Source organism: Rhinolophus ferrumequinum, chromosome 27, assembly GCF_004115265.2.
Source record: "Rhinolophus ferrumequinum isolate MPI-CBG mRhiFer1 chromosome 27, mRhiFer1_v1.p, whole genome shotgun sequence".
NCBI classification, from domain to species: domain Eukaryota; kingdom Metazoa; phylum Chordata; class Mammalia; order Chiroptera; family Rhinolophidae; genus Rhinolophus; species Rhinolophus ferrumequinum.
Genome location: NC_046310.1, coordinates 12,400,681 through 12,422,010, shown reverse-complemented (window position 1 = coordinate 12,422,010; position 21,330 = coordinate 12,400,681). Strand labels below are relative to the sequence as shown.

Sequence of the window (21,330 nt, the reverse complement as noted above, 5' to 3'; positions counted from 1 at the left end):
GAAGTGGAGACTTGATATGGATTATGAAGTTGTTCTCTTAAACGTTCTGCCTATCTATGTGCTACAAGCAATGCAAGAATGCTCATTTCAATAAATCTTCAACAGCACGGAGTGTTAAACAGATTCTGTTAGTCTTAATGGGGGAAAACAGGGTCTTATTTTAAAATTACATTTCTTTGGTTACTAGGGAAACGAAATCTCTTTATACATATAATAGTAATATATATATGTCCTCTTTTGTGAACTGCCTGTTTATCTCTTAAGATTTTGGTCTTTTCCTTATCAATCTGTATTGTTAACGATTTATATTTCATGGATATCAGTCTCCCCATTTTGATGCAACTGCAGCATTACTAGCTGGCTTTCTTGTCTTCTCCTTTTGTTTGTGAGTTTTATGTCCTAAAAAAATGACTTCAAGTTTAAAATACATTCTTTATAATGTATGGGGGAAATTAGACAATTGCATTTCACCAAGATTGAAAATTCTATAATATATGGACATTCCTTATATAACTTCCAAAATATCTTTACTAGTCTTTCAAGTCATTACATGATATCACGTGAGGTTACTTTAAAAGGACATATTTCACTCATTTCATCATTCCTACCTCTTTCACCAACACAGAACTCGCCACTTTTTAACAATCAATGCTGAACATACTCAAGTGTGATAAATGGCCATCAATTGTGGTTGTTTGGGTTTAAAACACTTCACTGTATTTTATATGGCAATAGAAATGGAAAAGCAAAAATATTTCAGGGAGATCTTAAACAACTAAGCCAGGTGTCTTTCTGCCAGAGAATGGACTGTCACTTAAGATATTAAATAATTCTATTTTTAAACAAATGTTACACTACCAAGCACAATTGAAAAACTACGTAATAGTCTTCAAAAGTCCTTCTCTGAGAGAGCCAATTTCAGTGTAAGGTAAAACTGTTAGAGCCCCTAATCTAGTATAGGACAAGGTTTTTAATAGTTTAAAAGGAGAGAAGCAAAAATAAAAATCAAACTGCCAAATAAACATACATTAATTAAAATGCTTCTTTTATTTATAACCCCCAAAGCAAGTATTTACACTCAGTCTCCTTACACACAGCGCTAAAAAAAATCACAATGCTAGTCATACTAAAATCACAACGCTACTCATACTACAGGGCAGATCGCAGCAGCTTCCCTGAAATTAATTTTTTAAGATTACAGAAGCTCCCTTAAAGATCTTTAAGAATTAAACAGGACATTTGAAGGTTTTGTTTTCAAAAATAAGCAAACCTTGTTCAAAAAACCACGTTATATTTCCACACTACTTTATTTACAAAGATGCTTTCTCCATAAAGTGTGGTAGTCGATCAGTATAATCCCTGATTATAATCCCCATCTTTCCCATAGGACATCTATGCTGAGATTATTCCCCGTAAAGCTAATCACGGAGCAGAATGCCTCCCATAGAAGCCTTTCTGTAACACCTACTGCCTCCTTATAACGCCAAATGTCTGTGAGCACCTTGGAGCCAAACTAAGCATTGAACCTAAGGACTCCTGGTTAGAAATGAGTACGAAAAAGCACTAGTCACAAAGGTAAACAGACAATTTACAAAACTTGATAATAATACATTCATATTAATTTACTCATAATTAAATTACCTTCAAATCAAAACATTCAGATGCTATTTTTACTTGTCACATAGGCTAAATTGAAGTTTGCTGTTACCTCATACTGGCAAAAGTGTGAGCAAATGGACGCTGTTCACCTGTGGGGGGTAGTATAAACTGGTGCTAACCTTTTTAGAGGACAACTCATAGTTAAAAATATTTGCCTTTTAACCAGAAATCCCGTTGCCACAGTTTACCCTATGACAAACCTAAAAATTCATCAAAACAATATACACAAAAATATTTTTGCACTATTCTTTATTTAGTGAAGGAGAAAGAGAAGAAAAAGAGGGGGAGGAAGAAAAGGTGAGAGAAGAAAATAGAAACAAATTATCCATCAGCTAAATAAATTAAATTAAGGTTCATTCACACAATAGAATTTTATACAGCCATTACAAATGTTTATCTTTGTACTTCTCTGTTTGTAAACTTATACTTTAAGTCCTTGATTCTTTCCCTTCACTTACCAGTTTTCAGAATGAGTTAGTTCCTTAGCATCCTCTAAATGTGACCAAAGAGGAATGAGATTTTCCCCCCCTTTTTTTAACGGATTTTTGAATCCCAGCCCCCACCCTTCTCCTTCTCTCATCCAATTTCCGGTGGACCCTTTATTGCTGGAGGAGACTCGTGAAATGCCTCAGAAACCAAGGGGGGCAGCCCCACAGCAGGGGAAGTGAGGGCGGTGACCTTGCAGAATGAGATGCACCACACCAATGAGCTCATTTAGCGATCACTACCTGCCCTGTAACACGTAGCATGGTGCCTCGGACGCAGGAAACCCTCAACAAGCGATTGTTTAATGTATGCGAAACACTCATGTATGACAACATTCATGTATGAAGTACTTCAGTGGGGTGGGGGGAGGGCATCACTGGTCATTTTGGTACAGTGGTTATACCCCGTGGAATTTACTGAGGATACTGTTAAATTCCTTAGTACTGGTTCACTATTTATTTTAGGCTTTCACTGTATTGGGAGTTAAACTTAGAATCTGTACACCAAAAGATTCTATTATATTTAAAGACGATGAACATTAAGGTGAGTAGTTATTAGGAAAAAGGATTCACGGGTGACCAACACTCTTTTCCAATTGCGTAAAAGTTAAAACCACCCGCTGATGTGTGCAGGCAGCTTCTGCCTCATAACTCTAGTCTTGTGTTAAAAATTCGTCAACACTAACTCTGGTTGCTCTGGGCCAGTTCAGCATATTGATGGCTGGAACTCCCCAAGGATGTCCCACTGTTTAATGTTGCTTCCAGACCGCCCTTCAAGCATTTCTTCAGTGCGCCCTGATTTTAAGGAACTCTAGCTTACTAGTAGTCAGTGCCTTCCACGGCTCTGTTCACACCCCAAATGACCCAACAGGGCCTACAGAGTTCTGCACATCGGGCTCGCACCCACTTCTTCAGCATTCTCTGGTACCCCCTCTGTCCCCGCAACTGTCCACTCCATCCCACTGGCCTCCTCTGGGCTCCTTCTCTTGGCTGCGCTCCCCCTCAGCACTTCAGGGCTGTTCCCCAGGGCTGGACCACTCCACCCTCCCTTCTCTCAGCTCCTGCTCTTCTTCAAAACCGGCTACTCAGCACTTCTCATGGAAGCCTTCACGGCCTCCCCAACTAGCTCCAATCATCCTGTCCCAATTCCGTTTGGGCTACTACAACAAGAATATCACAGACTGGGGGCTTAAACAACCAGCGTTTGTTTCTCACAGCTCTGGAGGCTGGGAAGTCCGAGACCAGGGAGCCAGCACCCCTGGGCCCTACCAGAGCCCCCTTCTTGGTTTCCCTCCCATGGGGGCGGGGGCGGGCAGATGAAGCAAGCTCTCTCATGTCTCTTCTAAGAGCACTCATTCCATCGTGAGGGCTCCACCATCAAGAACTAATTACTTCCCAGAGGCCCCCTTCTCCAAATACCATCACATTGGGGCTTGGGGTTTCAATAGGTGAATTGTGGGGGTACAAATATACAGTCCAGTATGCCCCCTATGAGACGGACTCCTAGTACCGTGCACCGGGCCTTCACGACATACATTACAGGGGCCATTTGCATTTGTTTGGGTGATTAATAGCTCATGGATCTCCCCCACTAGACTCTGAGCTACGTAAGAGCAGGGACAGCGTCTGCTTTTGCTCATGGTAGTTTATTCCCAGGGCTTGGCACTGCCGCACCTCAAGAACTACACAAGGCCTTTTAGGCATGCTATGTGTTCCTCACAATAACGAACTGGGAGGGGAATACTATTATCCCCAGTTTAGAGATGAGGTCACAAGCTTAGAGAGGTAAAGCAAATTGCCCAAGGCCACAGAGGCAAGCAGCAGCGAGGACCACTCACTTCATGCCCCTCTGATTCCAGAAGCCACCTTCTTTCCCTCTCCTTCATTCTTTTACAACAGCTCCATGTATTTATCTTAATTTGTGTGCATGTGAAATATTTCAAACTTAAGAGAAAGAAAGACTAATATAATGAGTACCAATGGACTTGCTTTCCAGCTTTATGAAAATCTTTATAAAAATCTTTTGCCTTATTTGCCTTTTTTTTTAAATAAAATATTACAAGTCAAGTGGAGTCCCTGTGCAGCATTCTGGGATCTTAGTCCCTCTCTTTCCTTGTAAGAGGTAACCACCATTCTGAACTGGGGAGTTTCATGTCCATGAATATCATATACTATTACTACATATGTGTCCATAGTACCACATGTACTGTTTTGCATGTTCTCGAACTTTATATAAATTCTGTCATATCATATCTATCATTCTGCAACTTTCTTTTTTTCTCAGTGCAATGCTGTTTTAAGATTTATGTTCACATACAACTCTATTTCACTCTTACCTGCTAAATTCTATTCCATAGTATGAAGACATTAAATTTTATTTACCTTTTTTTTTGATAAACATTTAGGTAGTTTTGATAATTTACATTACAGACAGGGCTGCAATGAACCTATTTATATACGTGTCCTGTATATATGCAGGAATTTCACCACTATATTTCACTAAGAATTGAAATTGTTGGTAAGGATTTGTACATAGAAAATGCAAAATGGTTCACCAAAGTGTTGGTACTCTAGTTTCACTTTTAATCTACTTATTAAAGATTGAAAATGTATCACATTATATACTCCAAGAGCTGAATCTTATTTTCTTCGTCCCACATCTTGGCTGATCAACCATACCTCTCCCCATATACACAGAACAAGCAATTACTGTTTATAAAATCAAATCAGGGAAATAAGAATAGCAGTTAAAAATGTATTAAACATTTGTTGTATGTCAGACACTATTCTAAGAATTTTAAATAAATAATACCTTTTCATTCTCATGACAATCCTAAGAGGTAGGTATGTTACTATCCTATTTTCTTATCTGATAGATCAAATTTCCCTTAGTAACTCTTCTTTTCAGAATGTTCCTGGCTGTTCTCACATATTTTTTTCTTCAAGGCAAATTTCAGAATCATGTACATATCTTCAAGTGCAATAGCAACATCAAGAACTCTTTTAATTTTAATTCATTATAGCAGGTATTTAATAAGTGTTTTCTGGAGCTATTTCCTACCTTAAATACTCCGCCTCTCTAAGAAGTCAAGAGAAGCTCTGGCCAGTTCTACTATTTTTAGGCTCCTAGTATATGGAAAAGGAAAAAAAAAAAAAAAAAGCCAAAACAGAATGGAAACAATTTACAGTATATTTTATAGGTTAATGTTTGTAACAGAGACAAAAACCATGTGACTGTGTATGTAACCTTAATTGGGGATAATATAAGAACTTTAAATTTAAGGCCCGATATAAATGTAAGGCCCAACCTAAAAGACTCACTAGCCTCATCCCAGTATAAACCCAAAACGCTCTCTCATTTTCTATCTTCACCTTACACCCTCCAAAAATTAGTAATGATTTCCTATAACTTGATTATCTAATTTTCACTTAGAGTTATAATAATAGTAGGTATAAGAGATGGTCAGAATTCTTCATGAAGGGTTAACTTTAAAAGTTCCATTTGATGGCAAATAGACATATGAAAAAATGCTCAACATCACTAATCATCAGAGAAATGCAAATAAAAACCACAATGAGATATCACCTCACCCCAGTCAGAATGACTATCATCAACAAGACAAATAGTAACAAGTATTGGAGAGGCTGTGGAGAAAAAGGAACCCTCATACACTGTTGGTGGAAATGCAGACTGGTGCAGCTGCTATGGAAGGCAGTGTGGAGGTACCTCAAAAAATTACGAATAGAATTACCGTGTGACCCAGCAATCCCTCTCCTGGGTATCTATCCAAAAAGTCTAAAAACATTTATACATAAAGACATGTTCATTGCAGCTTTGTTTACGGTGGCCAAGACATGGAAACAACCAAAATGTCCTTCAATAGATGAATGGATAAAGAAGTTGTCTTATATATACACAATGGAATACTATTCGGCGGTAAGAAAAGATGATATAGGAACATTTGTGACAACATGGATGGATCTTGAGAGTATGATGCTAAGCGAAATAAGTCAGACAGAAAAAGCAGAGAACCACATGATTTCACTGATATGTGGTATATAAACCAAAAACAACAAAAGATCAAGACAAACAAATGAGAAACAAAAACTCATAGACACAGACAATAGTTTAGTGGTTACCAGAGGGTAAGGAGGGTGGGGGGTGGGAGATGAGGGTAAGGGGATCAAATATATGGTGATGGAAGGAGAACTGACTCTGGGTGGTGAACACACAATGGGATTTATAGATGATGTAATACAGAATTGTACACCTGATATCTATGTAACTTTACTAACAATTGTCACCCCAGTAAATTAAAAAAAAAAAAAAGTTCCATTTGAAAAGCTACTATGCAAATTTAGTGGCCTGTAAATTACATCTCTCAATATATAGAAAAGATCAAGGAGAAGATGAGATTCCTCTATTTTTCTTTACAACTGTTTCATGATGTATAATTATTTTTTTCTTTTGTAGCCTGAATCAACTAATCCTTAAAATTATCATGAGCTTTTAGATCAGAGATGTTCATCAGATATTACTAGCTCCTGAAAGAAAGAATTCACTTGTTAAAATGTAGTGCTTGAATCAGGTATTGGTTACAATCTCATGGTGTTTTAAAAACATCAATTTGGTGCTACTTTAACGAAAAAATGAAAGCTTGCTACAAGAGCAACGAATTATAACACACCAACTTTAATCAAGAAAAGAGTATTTCATTTTCTCTATCCCAAATACACTCGAATTGTTACTGGTATTTTTCTTACATTTTAAAATGACTAGTTTTTATATTTTATGTGAAGTACTGCTTTGTTAGTACTATGTGAAACCTATAATTAACAAACTCCCAGTAAATATTTACATTCAAAAATATTTTTCTTTTATTAGTACCTGTGATTTAAAACAAACAAACAACCTCTTAGGGCCTAAGGCACCCCTAACGTTGGAAAATTACAAGGACATTTACACTTATTTGGAGTTATTGAAGGCTCAGACCCTTAAAACCTACGAAAATTCACAAAATGCAAAGAGTTGATTTTGTTCCCTTTTAAAATAAAAACTGTAATTACACGAAGCAATTCATTTCTTGGCAAAAGAAAGATTCGAGTCCTAATTAAATCAATGGCATTATGAGAATTTATTAGCCTTGGTTTCACATGGAAAAAATATTCATCATTCATTGGTGAATATACTAATTTAATCAATTTATCGCTAAATACAAAAGATTTTTGAAATAAAAATTAAAAATGCTTAAAGTTATTTGAATCAAGAATATGAGCATTTGAAAACTTTGATTTTAGGGAAAATCATCTAAAAATTATCTTCAAGATGCTCCCTTCTGTATAGATGTTCTTACAGAAGAATTTCAGGGGATTAGAAAGTACCAGAGCAAAGCCAATCAGTATCCAGATAATCTGTATTTTTCTTCTATGGGAAATTCTATCAACTGACTTCACTATTGTAATTTCACTAAAATAATAATAAATACACAAAGCTATAGATTGATTTTAACTTGTACTTATTAATTTCTTTAATAACAAAAATAATAGATGCTTCCTATAACAAATCAAACAATATAACAATAAATGAAGAAACACTTAATATGTCTTCTACATCCTACTCCATGAGACAATTGATGCTAACAGCCTCGTTATTTCTCCATGCTCATTCAAATATATATAAAGATCTCATCCACTGTGTTTCCCCAAAAATAAGACCTAGCCGGACCATCAGCTCTAATATGTCTTTTGGAGCAAAAATTAATATAAGACCCAGTCTTATATAAGACCTGGTATTATATTATATTATATTATATTATATTATATTATATTATATTATATTATATTATATACTATACTATATTATATTATACCGGGTCTTATATTATATTAAGACCCGGTCTTATATTAATTTTTGCTCCAAAAGATGCATTAGAGCTGTTGGTCCGGCTAGGTCTTATTTTCAGGGAAACATGATATGTGTGTAGGATTACTACATCTCTTATATATAGACATATATGACAGGGGTTTGTTTTTATTTTGATGAGAGGATACATATTACACTGCACCGTGCCTTTTTCACTACCATCATGCTTTTGCCTTCAATCAGTAGGCATATTAGAGCTAACCCAGTCTCTCTAATATCTACAAAAATATCACACAGTATGGACATACTGTAATGTACTCTCCTCATAATCACTCTCCCTCCTTTTCATAGACGTTCAGACTCTTTCCAAGTGTTTGTAACCTAACACCTCAGGATTCTCCTTTCCCGGAAGGGCTCCCTCATTAACTCCCTCTGCAACCAACACACTGGCCTGAGCGCTAGGGAGGAGAGAAAGCTTCTTTAAACCAACTTTACTTGTGAGGCTGCCCCTCAAAGCCCTGTATTTTAACATATATCATTGCCTAGCTAGATCTGCACCAAAAGACACTGACTGCTTATATCATATGGTAGTTTGAAGTCTATTACTTGCCATAAAGATATACTGCACAGGGAACCATTAAACCCAGGCTCCACTTCTCGTTTTGCCACGAACCATTGACGTGCCAGGGACAAGTTACTTAAGTACCTGGAGGCCCATTTCCTCCTCTAAATAACGAATTGCTAGAACTAGATAATTGCTGAAGTCCCTTCACACCAAAGTCAATGATGCCATATTGTTCAATGAATGCAGACTTTATGGCAGCCCAGAGAGGGGAGTTTACTAAAACACCTTTGTGTAACTTCCACAAAGGGTTTACTAACAAATTAACGGCACAAAAAATATTAAAAGAAAAAATATTTCAACCACTCAAGAAAGCAAACTATTTAAATACCTTCATAAGAACATTATAATTACCTATTTCCAAATAATATGCCAATCACAACTAAAAAGGTCGATTTATTAAAGCAGTATATGTAAAAAAATCTCTTATTATTACATATGTTGGCTGAGTTCCAACTTATCACAGATCTTGAAAATAATAAAATGTCTTCTAAAAATTTAGGAAGTATTGAATGGTCATCAGGAAACTTGGGCTCTTTTTCTGCCACAGCCAATCCATTTCTAGATTAAGCATCTTCATCTTTAAAAAGTATTTATTCAACAAATCTTTATCGAGCATCTACAGTGGGTAGTGGACTGCAGGTAAAGAAGAAACATGGCCACCCTGGCCTGTGCCCATTGCTAGGATGGTGTGTGTAATTTTACGGTCCTGTACCTCACACCATTTCCTAATTCAGATTGGCCCTCTCCATAATCGGACTTAATTTAGTTGCATTTTAATATGTCTTTTAAAAGACTCATACATTATTTTTTACAAATATTCTGCTGCGTTCTTCAAGACTGAAAAGCACATGAGTTTTCACTTCCACTGGCAAGAATGCTTGGCAGCTTGTAAATGTATGGGAAAGGGTGGCAACGAGCTATTTAATATCCATGACTACCTTTAGTTAATAAGTGATATTAAAATGTACCTGGATTTTAATTTATCTTTGCCTTACTGTAAAAACATGTAAAGACGGAAATACAAAACTATAGGAAGAATACCATGCTGATCATATGTCTGAGTCACATTCTCCTGTAAAAATAAAGAGAAATGAAGATAAAAGAAACCACAGAGAAAGATGACGGTGTGGATAAAGGCAGTGAAGGAGAGAAGTTATTTGCTCCAGACCACCCGCCCCACTCCCCCCCAAAAAATCCAAAAAAGCAAAAACAAAAAGAACATTGGAGAAACAGAATCCTATCAGTTTCTTCTGCTTACCCCCTCCCCTCCCCGTTCCCCGCCACATTCTTCCTTTTTTTAAAGGGGGAAAGGTAAGAGCTAGACACACCCACTGAGGGAACACTGAACGAGGGGGTGGGAGGAGGGGGCGAGTTTCCTTTCCTTTAGTACCTTTTACCAGTCGGCCTTCTGTCACGTGGGTTATGTTTCTGGACTGTCTATACTCTTCAAAGCAGACACTGCATTTATCACAAAACCCAACAGGGGGCCCTTAAGTGAAAATTCAGAGAAAGCAGAAACACAGCTTTGGCTCAGAGTACAGAGATATTTTTGGAAATCTGGCAAGAATACCTGCTTTTAGTAGTTAATAGTGTGTGTGTGTGTGTGTGTGTGTGTGTGTGTGTGAGTGTGTGTGTGTGTGTGTGTGTGTGTGTAAATCACTAATACTAGGCTGATGCTGGAGTAATTTCTATGTATAGAGATAAACTAACTGAGGCAGCAGGGAATCTGATATGATACTACCACCACCCCCAAAGTATTTTTTAAGCAATGATTTTGGGATTTCAGCTTTATACGTCTATACTTAAAAGATAAGAAGGCACAGAGCTCTGCTTTCAAAAATGTAATCTTGGAAAAGAAGACGTTTATTAAGTAAACTGATACTTAAGTTTTTCTTTAAACAGCAAAGGTTTTCAAGACAAGTGCTTTAAATGTCTTGACTTTTCTATTCGTTTTAAAACATGCAGACTCCTGGCACTCCCTCTTACAAGTATGGGGAGGAAAACCTCAATGTTACTATAAAGGTTTAAAGAAGCTGTGTCGGAGAAAGAGTTCTGTAAAAGAAAAAATAATCAATTCCCAGTCAATTTTGTGGAAAAGTCTTACTGAACATAAGGCTTTGTTTTATGTCCAGCAAAAGACCTTGTTTCTTTCCCACTTTTCTGGCAGTATAACTCATGAGAAATCACACATTATGACTTCTATATTAGACGTTACAGTGCATATGCTACATTTAACATACTTTAGGTAAATAGAAAAAGCAAAAATAGAATAGTTTTCAAGAAAATTCCTAGGGATAAACTAAGAGTTTATGAGCAAGGCGTTGTTAGTTTTAATTACATCAGAGAGAAAAATAGACCACATTTCCTGAGGTTTAAGAAAAAAAAAAAAATCCACTTCAAGAGGTAACATCATTAATGGCTGTCCTAAATGGTCAATCTATAACCTTTGAGGGCATAGGTGAATGAAACCCTACTGTTTTCCCCCAGATTACTCACAAAGTTAATATAATTTGGCAATAAGTCTTAAGGTTATCAGAAATTTCTAGTCACTGGCTCATAAATTATCTTCAAGTATCCTTGTTTATAGCAGCTTAATAATAAACAGCAGTGAAGTGGAAATTCTTTTTGCTTTGACAGCAGGGGGTATAGGAAGAGAATTCAGATGAAAAACATATTTCACATCATCAGAGCTGACAAATGTGAACAATGTGCCAGACAAAGTCTGCAAGTTACAAAATTTGTAATTAGAAATACTGAAACCTTATCAATGGTGCTGCCCGTATCCAATGATTTTCAAACCAAACAAAGGAACTATTTTTGTTACAGAACAATTTGATTTTTATTTATGACTTTTTCTTATTGCAAAAGAGACTGCTCAGATTCACTGAATAATTTATCTGGATCCGTGCCTTAAATGGTAGAAATACAAGCGTACTCATACAGAGTCATATCTCTTCTGGTTCAAAAGTAAACAATGGAGATACTGGAGAGAAGAGAACCATTTGTTCAACAAAGTTTTGTTCAACACCTACTTCATGCCAGGCATTAACCACAGCAGTGTGGATATTTTCACGACTATGTTATTTACTCATTCATTCATTAAAGCGTTAAAACATGCATTTATCACTTAATGCCAAGGCTTGGACAAGACACTAGGGATATAAAATAGTACCATAAAGCCAAGTGTCTCACTGTTGGAGATGGGAGTTATACATACAGGGAAAGACTAGAATGAGTCGTGGGGTGCTGGATCTGAACTGGAATGATAAATAAGAACTTAATTTAAATTTAGAACTTTAATTTAGACACACACACACACACACACACACACACACACACACACATTTCCTAGCTCAGTCTGAGATATTGGAGACCTAAGAGGATTTAGAACCAACCACACACAAGTACCAATCAGCACACCACGCACCTAGGTCTTGGTGTTAAAATACCATTCATCACTAAAGGGAATCAGTGCACCTGGCTGAGTCCAGGGCTGGGGCAAGGAAGGACCTAGAACATCTTGTTACACCAGAAAGTCAGAAATTCTCGCAGAATGATGAAGACATATCAAAAGGGAAGAAGAGAAGTTTGTAGAGGCGACCACAGGCCGTATCTGGTAGAATTCAAGCATCGAAATAATTCATGATAGCAAAGGAATATAACTCCTTGAATAAAATAAAATCTATGCATTCTAACTAATATAAATTAAAAATGAAGAGGAAAGGGAAGCTCTTCCTCAGAGCATAATGTCAATTAATAAATATGGAAGGATTGCAACGATGGATGCTACAACTACGGGGTGAAAGTTTGATGAGGAACATGACATTTACAGTTTCGAAGTATCTCCCACAAATTACTTATTAACTGCAAAGGAAAAACAACAATGGTACAGTGGAGAAACCTGCTGGATACAATTGAAACAAGTGATAAATCAGTAATATGTGTACAGACCGGTATCATGTGCCTATGGATATGATGTATGAGAAGGGTACAGCATCCTTTCTATGGCTCTTCTTCCAAAACTACAAAACACCCTCCATCTATTCATGAGGACACATTAGACAAACACAAACTGAGGGTATTCTACAAAATAACTGACCTCTACTCTTCAAAATATATTAAGGTCAAGAAAGAAAGAAAAAGGCGAAAGAACTATTCCAGATGAAACGACGCGATTGAGACATGACCGTTAAATGGAACGTGTGATCCTGGATTGGATACTAGATGGAGAAAAAGGAGCTTATAAAAGATATTACTGAGAAAATAGACAAATTTGAATATGGAGTAGCAAACAGTATTAAAGTTAAATTTCCAGATTTTGAAAGTGTACTGTATGTTGTTGTGAGAGAATGTTCTTCTTAGGAACTACACACTAAAGCATCGCACTTAAAGTCGAAGGGGCACAACGTCCACAACTTATTCTCAACGATTCAGAAAAACATGAACCGTTTTATGCATATATAAAAAATGTATATATAAAAAATTTAAAACTTAGTAAACAATTGGCAAATCTCAGTAAACAGCATGAATGGGATTTCCTTGTACTAATTTTGTAACTGTGCTTTAAGTTTGAAATTATATCGAAATTAAGTTATAAACAAACAAAACATGGCTTCATTCATAAATGCAGTCATTCAGTTAACAGTTAAGATTTTACGATATGTCAGACAGTGGACAAAGGTGAGCAGAACACGGATTCCTACCCTTGAGGACATCCCACTCTTGTTCTATTATTTTTATTACACGAATTATAATAAACATAAAAGCATATTGTCCGTCCACTTCAAAATTCTGTCCCAAAAGGGCACGTGGTATCAATGGATATCTTGTGGTAGGAAATAGTGGATTTCCGTGATACTAACTTGGAAATTTTAGGGGAAAATGCCTAATGCACCATTATTTTTCCTTAATACCCTACTACATGCCTGCCCTCCGTTGTATGACGTCTTTCATCAAGCTCTTATCTCCACTAGCTCTAAAACAAAGCCTCGTTATGTCAGTGTGGTAAAGGCCCAGTTCTCCAATTGCTGGAATTTCAGGCCCATTATCACTGGCTTCTCGTGGGAAAAAGGCCAACCCTGCCTTTAAGTTCAGAAGAAGAAAATTAAAAACAGTGAGCAGCCCTACCTGGATTAGTAATGAGTGACAGCGACACAGCCTGGAACTATTAGTTTCATCTGGGCCGGAAGGAATCTCTGTGGAGGAATTTTTGGCTGCAGCTCTGCTATTTGCTAAGAATTTTGAAAATTAAACACTTATCCACTAAAAGTGGAATGTACAGATCATAGCAACGTGTAGGCAGTTTCAGCCAAAGGTTTATATGAAATCTAATAACTACATGTCAGAATAAAGTTTTCAATTCTTCCATTTGAACTCAGTGAAAAAGAAATGACAGTTGATGGGGCTCAAAATATTCACATGTTGGAACTGCCAAGCTAAATAATTCAGTATCTTTTTGAACAGAAAAGTCTCCCCCCGAACAGGACACATTTTTCACAATATTAAATGTCCTGTTAGTTTAGCTCTCCTCTTCCAGCAGCTGCATTCTTTTTATGAAACTGGAGAATGATGGTTTGCCTCCCCTATAATTGGAGCAAAATTCCAGTCACATTAGGTAGGAAGCATTCAAATCACATACTTTTACAGCTTATAAATTAGGGTACTCTTTAATAGTATGCAAAAATTGAATTAGTCAAAATATCTTCAAAAGGTAGGGAGAAAAACATGTTTTGAAATAAAAAGGAGGAAGCATTTCACACTGCAAAATTAAACTAGTTATCTCTTTAAATTTTGTTTCATTAAGCATGGAACTTAGCAACTAAATGAGATTAATTGTGAAAATGAGAATGCCCTGGTATAATGAGGACTTTTAGTCCTTGACTTAAGAAGTATGGTGACAAGAATTTACCTGCTGGTACATAGTAACGATTTCCATGTGCTAATCCTATAAAGGTTAAGACTCGTTATTAGCTGAAATATGTTGCTTTCTAAATAGTTCAGTGTGTTGGTTACTTCCATATATAGTCTTCTTAATGAGGATAATATAGTTTTCCATTCAGTTAGAAGATTTAAGAACATAACTTTCAGGGCTTTCAAATGTTAATTAATTGTTGAAATCTATCATTGCTAACAGGTCGTATATGGCTCCCACAGTGTGGAACTCAAGGGTTCTATTTCTTTTCCCTACTTTCCTTTCTACAAAAGGGCTGTGTGAGGAGAAGAGCAGAGGAGGAATGGTCGATAGGAGAAAAGAATAGGGAAGCCCAGGTGGAAAGGTCCGGTGAGGTTCTTTGTCCACGTACAAGGAAATCCTTGAGTTGCTACACAAACACACTAACTCAGGAAGGTTCTATGACAAAGAAGCAGGAATTCATGTATTGTCTTCAAGTTCTTTGTTTTGCTTTGTATCTACTAGTACAATAGCTCCCTAATTAAGGGAAAGTGGGGTGGGTGGAGACCTCTCCCTTCTTCACAAACCTACTCCCACTGGCAGCCCTAAGGGTTCCTTGGAGGGGCCCCCAAACTCCCCAGATGAGTCGGAAAGTGATTTAGAGTGAACAGCCTCAGTTCCCCAACACACAAACAGAACTGTTAACATTCTATAGAGAAGCCATTCTCCTAGCCCCTAAAATCTTGTTCATCACAAGCAGCTGGGTATCCACATTTATCTCCTTAACATTGAGGTTTCCAAACAGTCTCCTAGATAGGCATAATACTGACCCAACAAAAAATAATAAAAAAAAAACAAACAGGAAAACAATGAATTAGAAAATGTAGGCTTGACAATAGGATTCTCCTCTACTCAGCTAAAAAGAGGGCACCAAAGCCCTCAGTTTCATGTCCTGAAAGAATGAAAGCGTCAGGTTAGATTGGTAGTGGCCAAGCTGTATTCCTCAGACCAGAGTTCAGCACTATCTCTAAGACAAGGGCGCTAGGGCATCAGCTGCTGTGATTCAGCCGTGTGGAGTCAGGGAAACAGAGAGTTATGAAAAAGAGAGTTCTTCCGGTTTCACTCCCCTATAGAGGCTGTGGCCAACACCTCTTGTAGGTACATCTGTGTGTTTTCATTTCCAGAGCAAATTTTACGTGTCAAGGTGCAGAAATCTTTGGATGACCGGAGCTCCTTTTCTGAACAGCCACCAATTATGGCCTGCTACCAAGTCCATTATTAAAACACAGAAAACAGATTAATAAGACTAAATGAAGGGCTTTTATTGTTTCTAGCAAATAACTATTTATAGGTGGCATTCTAAAGCAAAATTTCCTCTCTCCTCAGGCCCTATTCATTTCTTTGCACTTGTCACTCTTTGTATATGAACACACATGTGTGTGCATGTGTATGTGTGTGTGTGTTTCTCAAGGACAAGGACCTTAAGTGTCGTGTTCACTATTGTGTACCCAGAGCCTAGCATGTGCTAGATGCTCAGCTCACTTTTGTTAAATATGTACGTGGCACTGTATTAGCTAAACTCCAAACACTAAGCCAGGATGGATCACCACTATTTTTTTAAAAGGAGGGAGGGGTTTGTGTTTGTTCATTTGGTTTGATGACTCCCCAGTGGAATCCAGGCTCTTGAGTATGGGTGTTTTATTTTTGAGGTCAAAATTATCAGTGCAGAGATGAAAGAAGTGGTATTTTCAAAGGAATATTTTTCTTCTCTCGACTTTTACACATGATAAGATGTGTGAAGAATGTGTTCGGTGTGTATCTCCTTTTCCTGGAGGAGTTCTAAATTTTTCAGGCTGTCATGAGGATTCAAGTGAATGAAGATTTTAGTTAAGAAAACAGCTTGGCTCTTTGGCCAACTAGAAAAAAAATATACTAAAAGTCTACATTACTGTTTTGTTACAGTTGACATGCCTGCCTTCAAAGGCTTAAAAGAAATCCAAAATGCTGTCAATCTGGAATTTTCTTCTAATGAATTTATAACTAATTCCAAATACATTGTTTTTTTCGTTGGAGAGTTAGTTTCTAAAATACTGAATGCTTTGTTTCCAAGTTGGCTTGGGTGTATCATACAGAAATGGAAAAGATATTAGAATGAGAAATATCTACTTTGTTTTAAATGGAGCTGGCCGTTTGTCACGAATATCTGAAATGGGGAAAATAACTTTATGGAATGCATAATGTTGTTTCTCTAAAACCACTAAAATTTTTAAAAACAAAGCTGTTGCACGCAAATATTAAAGCACAATACAGCAATGCATCAATTAATGAGCTCTGTTATGGTACAAATCTCATGTACTCTCTGACAGACAGCACAATGGTGAGCACCTTTCCATGTCCTCAGAGGTACCCTAATCAATGAGGCAACTGGCAAAGAGGCCCAACAAATCACCTGGTGGGGAGAGAGGGACATCCATTGAGCAATGGTTCTTAACCTTGGCCAATTTGTGAAATCCTCTGAAACCCGGGTAAAGAACTATGGAAACTTTCCCTTAAAAAAATGCATCTTCATAAAATTCTGTGTGCAATTTCAGGGGTTCTTTAGGGCTCCAAAGAGCAACCAAAGACCTTAGGTTAAGAGCCCCTGAGGCAGAGATACAGGCCTATGAAGGGAAGAAGAAATATGGCTGCTGGGCCTGTCAGAGAAAATAATAGGAATTGGGAAATTTAAAAAGATGATAAAAATTTGGGGGCAAAGTGGGAGAAAACAGAAGTTTTAACTTTCAAGAAAGAGAGAAAAAGTGGACAACAAGGGAGCGAGTGGGATAGAAACAAAGCGGGAGGATTGGAAAACTAAAGAGAAAAGGAAAAACTAAGAGTAAGCGAGGAGAAAAGAAACATGGAGGAAAAATGCATGGGACAAATGTCTGCTTACATTGAAGCTTACAGCCAGCATTTACTAAGTGTTGCTCGTGTGCTGATAACATGCTAAGCATTTTTTATGTATGTACTTACTTAAATCTCACAACTTTAGGAGAGCTATCTTACACATTTCACAGCTCAGGAAACTGAGGCACAGAAAGATTACTGGTCAATAGACTAGTAAGTGACAGAGCTTGAATGCAAACAGAGACCCGCTGTTTGATTCCCAAAGCCAGCCTCTGAGTCTTTACAGCAATGCCCACTACACAACCTATCTTCCAAACACTCTGAGAGGCATTTCTAGACCTCTCGTATTTGTGCTCCTCTTGAAGACAATTTTCTAATAATGAAAAGTGACACTGGAACACATTATCTTTCTGAAAAGACACAGTACTAGAATCTAAGTTTCACTCTCATCAAAATCTGACATCGTCATGATTTTGTTTTTTCTTTTTCCAGCTTTATAGAGATATAATTGACACGTAACATTGTGCGCATGATTTTCCTTCCAACTGAAATTTTAATGTATGCTTTTGATTTTTGAAATTTTGTAACTCTACTTGTCAGAACACTTCGTATGCATTAAAATATTATCAAAAACTTACTAGAAATATGGCCTGTGACAGTCCACTGATGTTTACTCTGAATACCCACGTAGGTACTTGGAGTTGCATAGCTTCCTGGCAGGATACATGTTTGTCGGGTTGGTTGCCAGCTGTCTCCCTTTAGTTATTTTTAACAATACTGTTTGGTTAAAGCTGCCTTCCCAAATCAAGGATATTTTTTTAGCTACATTGAACTTGAAAGGTTTATGTTATACAGATTTGGTCTATTGCATCTCAGGATGGTTTTGATTTAGAGGGCCTTTTTGGTATGAATACTAGGTTTACAAGTAATTTCATTCTTCTCAGAGTTTCAGTAATTGGTATTTTTCACATGGTTACCAAGCAGAGAAAGAGAACGTCTGCTTCAAAGCTGGGGTGCCCCTGACAATGTGTTTCTTTTTTACAAGAGAATGGTTAAAATCATCTTGTCACAGGTGCAGAGTATATATAGAACAGATGTTTGGATTTTAAAATGCATCGATTTGACCATATAAAAATACAAAGTAATTACACAATCTTAGTCACAGAACTAGAGGAAGCATTCAGAGAAAATAATATTAGCACAAGGTACTGAAAGTACCATCAATTTGTTAATATGTAGAATATATGCATTCACTATTCAGGATTAAACATGGAATATATAGAGTTAACATCTTTAAAAGCAGGACATACACAAAAGAAACATTCCAAAAATGTGGCTTTTTGCCTTCTTTGTGATTGGTCTTATACAAAGATTCGAGGGTAGGGGGTGGAGGGACCAGTACGTACTTTGAAATATAGTTCCTGGGTAGTTAGCATAAAAACTCTATTTAAATATTCTCATCATCCCATCCATATGTTTAGGAAAATGTCTCAGTGAATGTGTGCTGCTTGATAGAAATATTTCCACATCAGCAGAAGACAACTAAAAACACTGGTGTGTGTATATATATATATATACACACACACACACACATATGTATCAGCACTTTCCACACTATTCGCATTTATTTGTTTATATGTCTGTATCTCCAACTAGCTGTGCACTGCCCAAGGTAGATATTATGTCTTGTTCTGTGCTCAATGCCTGGCAACACGGTGATGCTCAATAAATATTTGTTAAATGAAATAAGACATAGTCTCTGCCTACTAAGACGCTGTAATCGAGAACACCTGTAATTCTAAATAATCAAACTTCGTCTAATGTTTGTTGCATTTTTAAATGTAATTTATCTATATATAAAGAATATGAGTTCTTTCCATTTTATAAGCACAGTGTAAAAATTAGGTCTAAATTTTTATGGGAAAAAAGCTATGCCAGTACTTCTTACTATACTTTTTACCTTTTTTTTCTCTTTTTGCAATTTACTCCCCTATTGTTTTAAAAATGGATTCCTTTTACATTGAGATGATAATAAAGGCTAATGTGGGTTGACTACTTTACACTATGTATGGCTGGCACTAATCATTTTACATGCATTTCTCATTTAATGCTCACAAGTACCCTAGGAGGTAATATTACACTGCCCCACTATCAGGCATGCAATGAAAAAAAAAAGCAACAGATAAATGGACCATAAGAATACAGAAACTGAGCAATGTAAACAGGATCCAATGGAGATGACATTTAAAATCAATGTGGTAAAGATGGATTAGCCACTATTAATGTTGAAATAACTGGTTATCCATTTGGAAAAATAAAATATAATAAGATTCTAAAATAACCCCCAAATAAATCTCAGATGGATTAAAGATTAAAATGTCAAGAAAAACACAAAAGGTATAAAAAGTACTACAAAAAATATTTTTATGAAGTTAGCTTTTGACATGAAAGCCAGAAACAATTAAAAAAAAAAAGATACTGACAAAATTGATTATTCTCAAGTTTAAAATTCTATCTGGCACCTTCCTTCCTCAAGTTTTTATTCATCCAATGGAATGATCGAGCCCAAATTCATTATGAAGACCTTCCTCCCTCTCCCTTCTTTTTCATCCTTTTCCCATTTCTCTGCGCTGGGCAGAGGCTGCTGAAGAGAGGGGAGTTGGCATGTCTTGGAGCAAAAATTTGGTCAATTATAACCAGAAGATTTGTTATTTACAAGGGAACTGAGCAAATAAGTAAACGTATTGCGTTAATGGGAGGCAGGTTTCCTCACATGGAAAGAGGAAAGCTTAAAGAAAAAACACTTAGGATATTGGATTACAATTGGAGGTATAAGTATGACCTTTTCTTTCTTTCTTTCTTCTTTTCTTCCTTCCTTCCTTCCTTCCTTCCTTCCTTCCTTTCTCTCTTTTCTTCCTCTCTCTCTCTCTTTCTCTTTCTTCTTTCTTTCTTTCCTTCCTTCCTTCCTTATTTATTTATTTTTATTTATTTATTTATTTTAAGGAGGGTGCAGCTCACAGTGGCCCACATGGGGATCGAACCAGCAACCTTGGTGTTATTAGTACCACATTCTAACCAACTGAGCTAACTGGCCACCCCTATCATTATTTATATAGATGGATATGGAAGTATAGAAATGTATGAAATATAGACACACACATACACACACACACACACACACACACACACACACACACACATAATTTCCCAGCTCTGTCCATTGATAGGACCTAAATGCAATGAGGCCTTGGCAGCAGTAAGCACATCTGAGCATCTAGACCTCTGTTTCTGAAAACCATTCCCCACTAAAAAGAAACAGAGCTCCTCAAAGAAATGCCTGAATACAGGGCTTGAGCCAGGAAAGTACGAGATGAGCCAAGGATATCTTATGACAGAATATAAGAAAGTGCTCAAACAACCATAGGGACATGTCAAAGGACACAGAACTCAGCTTGAAGTAGCCCATTTTCACTGGCCATGCTGGGATAATTTGAGCATCAAAATAAATAAAGATAAAACAATCTTACTTCCGTGAAAAGTATTATATGAGATGTCTGCATATCTAGACAAAGAATGAAAGAATATCCTTATTAATGGTTATATTGTGATGGAAACAGGAGAGAAATACAGTGGAAACCATTTTGGTAGCTTTTTTTTTTTTTAAAGATCATTCTTTTATATAGCATATTATAGTAGCTTCACTATAAAACTACAGTATTATGAAGCCTTAAAAACTACCATAATGGAAACTATATAACAACACTAAAAATTGGTTACAGTGGGTTAATGAAAAAATGTTTTCACTAAGAATATGGCTGTGTCCCAACATGTGTGCATGCGGAGAAGGATTAAATGTCCGGCTATCACGTAAGTCAACAGCGTGAAAAGAGAACTCTTCGCCATTCATCATAAATCTTTTCCT

General features: G+C 36.8%; 1 protein-coding gene across 9 annotated transcripts in view; it reads right to left on the bottom strand.

The window, feature by feature from the left end:
- The window catches only part of DISP1 (dispatched RND transporter family member 1), a 181,883-nt gene that overhangs the window by 103,196 nt on the left and 57,357 nt on the right, over positions 1 to 21,330 (bottom strand). Inside the window, exon 1 of one of the 9 annotated variants that reach the window (XM_033099538.1) lies at positions 1,642 to 1,664. The exons of the other annotated variants lie outside the window; for them this stretch is intronic. The gene's annotated coding sequence lies outside the window, so the exon portion shown is untranslated. Of the gene's footprint in view, positions 1 to 1,641; positions 1,665 to 21,330 lie in introns of those variants that run through there. 9 annotated transcript variants of the gene reach the window in all.